This window comes from Ochlerotatus camptorhynchus, unplaced genomic scaffold, assembly GCF_037179485.1.
Source record: "Ochlerotatus camptorhynchus isolate MF236.1 unplaced genomic scaffold, CSIRO-AGI_Acam_v1.1 ptg000550l, whole genome shotgun sequence".
In the NCBI taxonomy this organism is placed as follows: Eukaryota; Metazoa; Arthropoda; class Insecta; order Diptera; family Culicidae; genus Ochlerotatus; species Ochlerotatus camptorhynchus.
In genome coordinates, this window is record NW_027041033.1 from 3,793,657 (window position 1) to 3,805,401 (window position 11,745).

At 43.0% G+C, this 11,745-nt stretch overlaps 1 protein-coding gene across 1 annotated transcript in view; it reads right to left on the reverse strand.

Moving 5' to 3' along the window:
- LOC135713325 (uncharacterized) overlaps positions 1-11,335 on the reverse strand; it is a 161,710-nt gene extending 150,375 nt beyond the window's left edge. The window contains exon 1 of the mRNA XM_065236429.1: positions 10,158-11,335. The gene's annotated coding sequence lies outside the window, so the exon portion shown is untranslated. The remainder of the gene's footprint in view (positions 1-10,157) is intronic.
- Positions 11,336-11,745: the final 410 nt, after the last annotated feature.

Below are 11,745 nucleotides of genomic sequence, written 5' to 3' on the forward strand. Positions count from 1 at the left end.
AGAACGAGAGTGGCCTGGTTCTGCCGACAGCCGAGTGAACACTGACAGTGTGGGTGATGAACCTCTAGAGAAGCTAATGCTTACTTGGCCTGATATAACCGATCAATCACCATTTCCATATCAAGCTGATTGACTTCGGATCGGCGACGCTCGTACAGGAAGGGCAACTTTTTTCTACCTTCTACGGCACCACGACCGAGTACTGCACGTGTTGTTGTTCGTCGAGAACCCATTCGTGGACGTTGAGGAAATCCGTTGACAAGAATCCCAAATCTCGGATCACCATCCAGGAGCTACTGGAGGCGGAATGGATGACGCAGAAAATCAATTCGCCACAGTTCAATTTTCCCAAAATCGTCACCTGCTAACCGTACGAAATCAATCCGTAGAAGTGCTACGTAGATGCAAATATCTGCTCTAGCCAGACGGGACTGTCCACGTCGCCGCAGAGCCTTTCGATATTGGATGATGTCGATGATGAAGTGACTGAGGTTAAAATGTTTAGTGGCAGAGTAGCAGTGATTCTATTGTAATCAATCCTGAACTAGTCCAGGTTGAGCGTTAAATGCTTCCTGATGATTCGGCCGGTTGGTGATTCTTTTGGTGTGCCGGATCGCGTATGTATGTCTGGAGCTCTAAAAACAGTCAATGTTAGTGAATGTGTTGCTTCAAAATCCGTGAAACATCTGGCAGTCAATATAGAAGTGCATAAACTTCCCAATTCCATGGCAGTTTCTGTACTCCTGCGTCGGCTTTCAAAGATTCATATTAAATCCACTCGGTCGTCGTCGTGATGTCGGCATCTTCCGTTGCTCCAGTTGCGGATCATAGCAGTAAGGGTGAGTTGGAGGCTCCGGCGAAATTATTTGTTGCAGATACCGAAAATTGCTTGTGTCAACGATCAAATTTTGACACGTCCTCACTGCGCATGCGCAGAAATAATGCAGTGATGCCAGTTACTTTAGAGATCACAAAGAATATGTACCATGGGTGCCAAATGAGTGAGCCATGGTGTGCCCAACTGTGTTTTTGGCACACTGTGCTGAGTGACCTACCCATTGGTTCCCACGGTAATTGAAAAAAAAAACACGAGTGATGACCGGTTGGTTGTATGAGAAATTTCTAAGAACTGCGGTACTCAACCTAGGGGCAGATCACTTGAGGTGCATTTATTAAAACAAAACAAAATGCATTTTTAGACATAAAAAATGCATTTTCCCAGTGCATGTTTTGTAGCGTGTAGCTTTATGTGACAGCTCCTACCAATACATACATGCATGCATGAAAAGTTTTGTCCTGTTTTGTTGTTCGCCTCGGTTCGCTCAAATCAACACTCCTGACTCGAGAAAATTATTCCAGAAGCTCCTCGATCGAGAACGCTGAAAAAATCCGTCGATATTCCGATTGACAGCATCCAATCTCTTCACTAGTACCATGCAGAACCTCCTTTGCCGACAACGCGAAATAAATCCATCGAAATTCCCTGGAACCACTGGCCACGGGGAACCAAAAATGTCCACCGGAATTTCAGCGGTATCGTCTTCGTCGAAACTCCCCTCGAGAATTCAGATGCTGCCAACGGGGATTCCCAGGGACTTTCGACGGATGATTCTAAACACTGCCAACGTAGGTTCTAGTAAACTTTACCTTGTCCTAAAAAAAGGCTTCATCTACCAGGATTACATTCTAAATATATTACAATTACTATTACATACAGTATGGCCCATAAAACAATGCGAACTTTTGATGGCGTTTTCTTGCGGTCTTGGCAGACGAGGTTCCATACGATTTCGGTGGCGATTTCTGATGCTGCCAGCGGTTCTGCACGATTTTGGAGGTGGTTTCCGATTCTACCAGCGGAGGTTGCAGTTTCGACGGAGTATTCTCGCATTAACGGTGGTGATTTTCGGTTCTGTCAACAGAAGCTTCAGGAAATCTCTACAGTATTTTCTCGTGTTTTCGGTGGAAGAGCTTCCGCAAGATCCCGGTGGAGATATCCGATGCTGCCAACGAAGGTTCTACGGAATTTCGACGGAGTTGTCTCACGTTCTCAGCGGAGCAGGTTTTGCGTGATTTCGATTCGAAATTTCACCAGTTCACTGAGAATTCAAACAACGTAAACAAACAAACTCGTAGCGTAGACAACGATAAAGTCACGCACAAAGCTGGAACATTTTGCTCCGTGGCAAGTGTTGGCAGCTTTTGTAAACAAAACAAATCACCTTGCCAAATCGTCTGATAACATTCCCACGAATCTCTGTATGTAGAATTACTAGGCATTACTGTTGCGCCATATTGTTAATTTATAATATTTGCGGGAACCTTTCATGTGACACATGAAATCAATACGTACACTCCCGATCATAAGTTTAAGGACACCCCCAAAAAAACATGACAAATTTGTTATGTTCCTATCTCTGTCATGTTACGTCCAATTTTCGTTCTCTTTAGATCATTTCAGTGCTAACATTTGAAAACGGCGCAAAAGCCATTTGTAAACAAATGGTTTGTGGGCCCTTTACTCGCTACCCGAAGAACGCCCACGCAAACCAACAGCATCGTCAGGAAGGGGAAAATTTCCCCTACCCGATGTTGCTGTTGTGTCGCGTGGGTGCACTTCAAGTAGTGAGTAAAGGGCCCACAAACCATTTGTTTACAAATGGCTTTTGTGCCGTTTTCAAATGTTAGCACTGATTTGAAAGGTATTGAATGGAACTTTCCTCGTAGGAAAATGGTTCAATATAATTTTTAACCCAAAGTTACAATATTTTTTCCAAATTTACTCTGAATAATCGTGACTGATTTTTTCAGAATTGGGTTGGCCAAATTTTGAAATAAAAGTAGTAGAACACTTATGCTATACCATTCATACCATTCAAATAACCTTTGGAGATCGAAAATTGAACGTGTAATGAGAGAGATTATTGAACAAAACATATTTGCATGGTTTTTTGGGGGTGTCCTTAAACATCGATTCGGACCACTACTTTCCGTTGCCAACAACATTCGGTACCGACGCCCGCCACGGTACAATCTGGAGCGACTGAAGCTGCCCGAAGTCGCAACTGTTTACGCGCAATGCCTCGACGCAGCGTTGCCGGATTAACGGCGCTGCTGCAGGTGCCATTGGGTTTGTGGAGCGGAATCGACGGAACGATTGGTTCGACGAGGAGTGTCAGACGGTTTTGGTCGAGAAGAACGCAGCGCTGGTGAGGATGCTACACCATGGAACCCGTCAAAATGTTGAGCGATACAAACAGAAGCGAAGGCAGCAAAATCATCTTTTCCGGGATAAGAAGCGCCGCTTGGAAGAGCTGGAGTGCGAATACATGCAGCAGCTGAATCGTTCTCACGAAACGCGCAAGTTCTACAAGAAACTCAACGCATCCCGCAAAGGCTTTGTGTCGCGAGCCGAAATGTGTCGGGATAAGGAAGGGGGTATCTTGACGGACGAACGTGAGGTGATTGAAAGGTGGAAGCAGCACTACGGTGAACATCTGAATGGCGCAGAAGCAGAGGACCAAGGCAGCAGGCGGAATGGCTTCGTCGGTACAGCAGATGAGGGGGACATGCCAGCTCCCACGATAGGTGAAGTTAAGGATGCTATCCGACAGCTTAAGAATAACAAAGAAGCTGGTAGAGATGGTATCGGAGCGGAACTTGGGCCCGGATAAGTTGGCCAGTTGTCTAGAATGTGAAAACTATCGAGCGATCACTATTCTCAACGCGGCCTACAAAGTGCTTACCCATTGATCATCTTTCGCCGTTTATCGCCGCTAGCAAGCAGAATTGTGGGAAGTTATCAAGCCGATTTTGTGGACGGCGATCGACAACGGACCAAATCTTTACGTTGCGGCAGATCCTCCAAAAGCGTCGTGAATATCAAGTCCCTACGCACCACCCATTCATCGATTTCAAGGCCGCTTATGATACTATTGACCGTGAAGAGCTATGGAAGATTATGGACCAGAACAATTTTCCCGGGAAGCTGACCAGAATGATCAGGGCTACGATGGATGGTGTACAGTGCTGCGTGACGATATCGGGTGCGTTATCGAACCCGTTTTAAACTCACAAAGGACTTCCACAAGGCGATGGTATTTCCTGCCTCCTGTTCAACATTGCGCTAGAAGGTCTTCAATAAATCCAGCCAGTTCATCTGCTTCACTGACGACGTAGACATTGTCGGAAGAACAGAGTGAAGCAGAGAAGGTTAGATTAAAGATGAATACGTCGAAGACAAAGTATCTGTTAGCTGGAGGAACAGAGCGCGATAGGGCTCGCATATGCAGAAGCGTGACAATCGACGGAGATGAGTTCGAGATGGTGGATGAATTTGTGTACCTCGGATCATTGGTGACGTCGGATAACAACTGCAACAGAGAAATTCGTAGACGCATAATTGCCGGAAGTCATGCTTAATACGGACTCCGCAAGACCCTGAGGTCGGGTAAACTTCACCCCCGTACTAAATGTACCACGTACAAGACGCTGATAAGACCGGTAGTTCTCTACGGGCACGAGACGTGGACGATGCTCGAGGGGGATCTGCAAGCACTGGGTGTTTTCGAACGACGAGTGCTTAGGACTGTCTTTGGCGGGGTATGTGAGAACGGTGTATGGAACCCAGTATGCAGAAAGTCGTGAAAGCTGGATGGGTACGATGGGCGTTGACACGTTGTAAGAATGCCGGACAACAATCCCGTAAAAAATGGTGTTTGCCTCGAATCCGGCCGGTACAAGTCGCAGAGGAGCACAGTTTGCTGGTTAGACCAAGTGGAGCAAGATCTAGAAAGTGTGGAACGCTCAAGAAATTGGAGACAAACAGGCACGAACCGAGTTAGTTGACATAACATTGTGACGCTGGTGCAATCCTGAGGGACGTCGGACCAGGAAAAGTACGTAATCCACTAGGAGCTGTTACTTTCCGTGGTGCTTTGATGCCCACGTTGCGTTTGACGGCTTTACTCTTGTGGTTGCATGAGCGTGCTTGCGTCCTCAGCGATGTTTTGGAAGTTCCTGGATAGTTTGCACGTGTTTGCATCATCAATTGTTACCAATAATAAGTGTGTTTACATTGCTGCAATCGTCGTTTGCTACTTCTATAAAATCATTAAAAGTATGGACATCTCCATAAATTAATGATGAATGCTCTGTGTAGAACAAAAACTTCTTAGCATCTTGTTCTACTCCTTAGCAATATGAACGTAGGCCGACGTAGGAGATTGTGGTTAATCGGTTTGAGTTCGACCATAGATTTAAGGCGGCTGACATGCTGCGGACACAAGATCAATACGTCACACGACCATCGATCGTGGAATTCGATTATTTCAAGAAATACTTTGGAAGAGTTAACATGTACAGTAGGGACAATCAAGGCCAGAGTTTAGGGGTGGCGAGTGTCTACGTAAGCGTCTAATAATGCATTGTTTGAAACTAGAACCTAGAGAACCGTCTAATGCATTGTTTGAATTAGAAGAATTAATTGGTGTATGCATATGCATATCAGTGTCTTATTCCCACCAAAGACTTATCAAACTCTAACCCCCTTAAGTACTCATACTTCCTAGGTCAAAATGTCAAGATCACAGGTATAAACATGATACTGCAACGTGCAGAATCGGAACCTACTTCTTTTTCTTCTTCGCATTTCAAGCTTATTGCGTGCTGTCAACTTAGTGTTCTAGATGCAGTTCCACAGTTATTAATTGAGAGCTTTCGATGCCTGTACCATTTTTGCATTAGCATAATTGTGTGGCAAGTACAATCATACTCTATGCCCAGGGAAGTCGAGAAATTTTCCAACCCGAAAAATTCCTAGACCGGACCGGGAATTGAACCCAGCCACCTCCAGCATGGTCTTGCTTTGTAGCTGTGCCTTTACCGACTGAGCTAAGGGAGGCCGCCATTAAATCGGAACCTACCTACCTAATAATAATCAAAGTTTTAAGTAATGTAAAGGAGAAAAATCTATACAACTGTTTAATAAGGAAAATCCCCAAAGGCTTGGGGATCAATAAAACAGCAAAAAAGGTTATCTTCCATTCAGTTCCACTCAATTAATTTTGGTACCCATGACAGATAGGTCAATCGAAGTAGGCTCTGCTAGCGGACGGTTCGGATTTCTTGCGCTGTCAATCTTTTGCATAAAGTTCACACGAACATTTTCCTTTAGGCCGGTGTGAAAAGTGTGATCTGTGAAAAACATCGTTGCGACATGACAAATTCCTTGATCCTTCGGGTCGTTTTGCAAGCCGCGAATTGTTTCGGTTAAAATGAGAAGAGTTGGTTAAACTACCGTTAGTGCTGATTGACAAACGCGGTAAGAAGAAAACAGAAGAGAATAAAGATCCGCCCTAATAAAAAGTACCATAAACGAATGATAATCCAAATCATAGAACTATTCCACAAATGGTTTGGATGATACCTGGAACACGTCATTAAGCAAAATAACCATATCAATTTTATTACGGCGTTCGTTGCGAGCTGTATGATGAAGACGAAGCGTCTGGCGGAGACAGCAGCTAAAGGGCTACTGAAGAAAATCGTGCAATAGAGAAGTCCGGAAAAGTTGATGATCACAGTCAAGCAGACCCAGTTTTGGTGAGATCATTCCATTTTTATCTATAAATCGGGAATTTTGGGAACATTGGGAGGTATTTGGGGAGATCCTTCAATTATACTATATTATATAAACCATTCATTACATCACATATGATTGTTGAATTCACTCTTACATAACTCGAAGCGTTTGGTACGGTATGTCCACGCATCCTTCTACCCCTGTAGATTTACGAAATTCATCGCTGTTTAAATATATTTATTTAAACTCGAATCATTTCACAGAATCATCTTTGCGGCAAATGTAACGCAGTAGGCCTGGCCGTTTTTAAGTTTGTGTCATATCTCAGATATGCTGCAAACATCAATGTTGACAAGAAAAATAATTAGGCGCTATCTAACCTAATCATTTTCCAGGATGCTTTCTCGTACTGGCTGCGTTTGTATTATATTAGATTAGATTAGATTACTCGATTACTTTAAGAAGCGACGTATCAGCTTTTATAAATAATGCATATGATCGTCGATTTGGCGTAACTGGTAGCTCATCAACACATGCTTACACTACCATCAGATAGGGGACATTTCCCCTACCTGATAGTGGTGTTAGAATGCGTGGGCGAGCTATCAGTTACGCCCAGGCATGGAAAATCATTTACATTCATTTCATGCATTCATTTACATTCATTTGCCTCTAACTTTTTTCATCAACAGCATTCCGCGGAATGATGTACAGAGCTTTTGTAGGTGTTGTTATTAGCTACAACTTTTGCCCATAACTCAAATCTGTATCTCTAATGCATCACGAACTAGAGCGGGCAGAACTTGTTACTGTTTTTCAGTGAATGTAAAATACATTCACTGAAAAACAGTAGTGACTTCTGTTCGCTCTGGATCGTCGTGCATAAGAGATACGGATTTGAGTTGTTAATAAAAGTTGTAGTTAATAATAAAGCCTACAAAAACTCTATACATTATTTTGTGAAATTCTGTTGTTGAAAAAAGTTAGGGACAAATGAATGTAAATGAATGCACGAAATGAATGCAAATGATTTTCCATCCCTGGTTACGCCAAACCGATGATCAAATGCATTGTTTACAAAAGCTGATAGGTCCCTTCGAAAAAGTAGTCGAGATTAGATCTGGTATCGATGACAGTCACATAGATGCCAGATTTTTTTCTATGCAATTCCGTAGACTTATTCAAATCTACGGATTTCTACGGATTTTTTTTAGTCAATGATATTTTTTTAGTTCTAAGGTGTTATTTTACGTTAAATGATAAATCGATGAAAGAACTTTTGAAAAACTACTAGGGACAGCCCTATGGGGTTGTACGCAATGGTGACGTCGGACTACGTGGTCTTATATAATAGGAATAGAATATAATAGAATAGGAATTTGAGCGGGGTTCTCTCAGTTTATACTCTTTAGTATGACTATGATTGCCATGAAAGAAGTTTTTGATATGAATTTTAGTTGGGACATGTTCAGAAATTTAACTCTTTTGAAAAATCTTGGTTGCCCTGAAAAGGGCCGATGGTAGTACAGGATGAAGTACAAACAGCACGTGACTGGATCATCATTGACCAGAGTTGCTCTTTGTAGTGCAGTCAATTCCTGGATTGGATCTGTTAAGTCATTGCCATTGTGTCCTTCTGACAATCGATGTAGGAGATTCAACAAATGGGGCTACTTCATCTCATTTGCACTTATTGTGAGAAACATCGTAGGCTTTCCCAATTGTCGCATCATGGTGAACAAATTTCTCTTCCTTTGTTGCCAATACTGTACTGAATTCGGTATTGATTTGACGAAGGATAGATTTCACTCAATGCACTTCTCCATGAATAAGGCGGTCCTTAAGGTTGACACGTGTGATGTTTACGGTCCCCGGAAATTTAAAAATGCATTGCAAGCCTTCGGAAACTCTAAGGCGAAGAACTTTCATTGTCATATACAACAAATGTTGTGGTTTGGTCACACGCCTGTCTTGACGACGAGTTTCACTGGATGCAATCATGAAATATGTCACCCGATCCCCTGGCTTGAATTTCCGTAGATGGGCGAAACATATGGCAGGAAAAGCTATCTTTTCGCCGTGTTCGTCATATATTAATGACAGACGAACCCTGTTTTGCGCGGGAGCGATCTACAGGCATTTGTCCTCATTCCAAAGGAGCGTTTCCTGTTGCCCAAGCAGCAATTCTGTCTCATTATCCACGGCAATGGTTTCCAGCTCAATTTGAGGATCCACTGCAGGGGTTTCAAGACCATCTTTGGCGATCTGATCAATTGTGATCCCGTAGCGGTGGTACAGTGGTGTCGTAATCTAATAAGAAAGCCACGCTTTAACCGTACTTTCCTTAATAAAGCCGGACAAGTACGACGACTTATGGATTACGTGATTTTTTAAGAACACGTTGAAGGCCTGATGATCATCGAGCTGACGGGATAGAGAGCGTCGTCTCTCTTACATAACGCAAACGGTTGAACAACATTCGAGCAAAAAGAAAATTATCAAATAACTATCATATGACATATGCGATTTCGTTCTAATTCCTAAATTTGGTGTAAATTAAATCATTTTTGATCGGATCATAATAGCTAGGACATCGTTGCTTGCTATTTTCAGAATTCACACAAGCACAACATTAGCAGCTCTTATTATCAGAAAAACTAAACTACATACATTCGTGACGGCCTTCGGCGACAGTGTCGTATGACATTTTAGTTTTGTACTGTAATTTGAAAGCTTGTTTTGCAAATGTCGGAAGCAAAGGCAGTCGACTTTTATTCGCCTTCACACGGCACCGTCGAAAACTTTTCTCTTCAAGCAAAGATTGACAGTATATTATGGGAACTTTCGACGGAGTGAAGAGATGCCATGTTTCACGCACAGACTGACGTTTGCTTACGGGATATTTCATAGGAAGGAAGAGCTACAGAGTCGCCGTCAACGCCAAATTATTCTATCAAAAAGCGGATAAGTGAGCAAGAAAACGGTTGACAAGGTATATTTTAGTTTATTTTACTTTATGGGGTATATTTTACTTTATGCTTCTTTCCCTTCAGAATCAGATTATACTCTAGATTGTAAAATTCGATTCTGAAGGGAGACGTACACTGAAGAAATAAAAATCCGTAGAAACTGTACCGAATTCCGTAGATTTTGCCTATGAATCCGTATTTCCGCAAAAAATTGTAAAATCCGTAGATCTACGGAGATTTCCGTAGATCTGGCATCTCTTATGACAGATGCACGCTGCAATCTTTCGTGCACTCAAATCGATTCGGTAAAGATAAATTTAGTAAATAAATTTTTTGTGGGACAGTTATACGTATAATTTCAACATAGGACAATTAGACTTGATGTTGTTTTTATATAAGCCCAGAACAAATAACATATTTTCTATTTTCATTCGAAAATTTACCTAAAAAAGTACTAAAAACGTCCAAAAGTAACATGGCACAAATATGCGAAGAACGGCAGTATTCTTCTCCCTAAATACCAAAATCGATTATTCAGTGCGCGGTCGCCCAATGCTACAATCCACCGCGCTCGACCATCAGATTTTTTTTTATCAAAAACTTACCCGAAAATTTTCCGTCCAGCGTGTTGCGCGTGTTTTTTTCGATTTTGTATTGGATCGTCTGGCCCCTACTCCTGACAACAGCCGGCCCCAAGCTTGCTGGTGCCGTTATCAGTACGAGGTGCTGTTGCTGCTGCGGCGTCGGCGAGTGTCCGTCCGTACCCTATTGTGTGAAGCGAGAGACGCGCGACGACGGGCGCTGGGTGACGTACTTTGTTTTCGTCTGCGCTCACTGAAAGAAGGGGGGGGAGGGGGCTTCTTTAAGAATTCTACAACGAAGGCGCAGCGGCAGGGCCTTATCAGTGTTTGTATTTCCTTTTCTTCCCCAAACCGGTATCACTTTGATGGATCTTTGATTTTTATTTTTTTGCTTCCTTTCGATTTGTTTGTCTTATCGATTAGACTTCTTTTCTTCGCTCCAGGTCATCCAATATCCGGAAGATTCCTACTGTTTGCTGTGTTGTTGCTGTATCTTTCTCACCTTATGTTTTGAATCACACACTCATTAGAGACACTTGACTTTTTTCAATTTTTGTTCTTCCCCGTTTGAATTCGAATTCCGAGACTTGAAAGCTGCTGCTATAACTATAAAACCCCTTCAAATAATGAATCAATGTTTTTTTTCTCTCTATCGCCGATTGTTTCAACAATGGAAAAAAAATTCCATCAAATCGTTTCTCACACTCTTTGCAACCTTCGCACAAATTGCACTTGAAATTAGGTAGACTGATAAAAAAAAAACTGCAAACGAGCGTCGGGGGGTGGTGGACGGCAGGCGTCGCTGGCTTTATCTTGCTCACTCACCCCTCGTCAGACAGAACAACGTACACTTTGATATAAACGAAAGAAGGCCCCGGGAGAAGGCTAGCGACATGGGGTACATGAATCACACACGTGTTCCAGAAAGAAGGGGGTAGCACTTGTCGCACGAACGCTTCGCTCTTGCGTCGTGTAAATAAAAACAATCCGAATATAAAAGAGCACAATCTCACCACTTGGATGGAATCAACAGCGATTTCCAGATTCCTGCGAAGGAAAAATTCCACTAAATTTTATCTATCACACTTTTACACGCTTCTCGGTTGTTCGCCAGAAGCGACGAGCTAAACAACAATGTTCTGAGAAAGAATCAGAACACACACCGCGAACGACTTGACTCGAGAGAAAAGTTTACGCGAACCGTTCTCGACGGAGGTTGTTTTCGAAATGACGCGACGATCGCCGTTGCCTTCGTTCGGATCGGTCGGGCAAGCGCTGAGGTGGTGCATTTTTTTGCCACCCCATTCTCACGTCTCACCATTTTTTTTTTGTTGACGACGACGACGGGCGCGAGTGTGTGAGTGTGTGCGTTTTTTGTTGTTGTTTGCATCACGTTTTCGCTGCCGCTGGAACGGGATGTGGCCTTCTTTGTCTTGCATAAAAAACGGAGAGCAGAGCAGAACAAAGAGTGGCGAGAGAGGTTGCTGAGAGCGAAAAACAGCATGATTTTTTTTTGGCTGCACATTGCACCGTTGTGTGGTGACGAGAGAAGAGAAAGGAGAGTATGATAACAAAAAAAGTGCATAGCAGTTGGAATGAGGGGAGCCGTGGG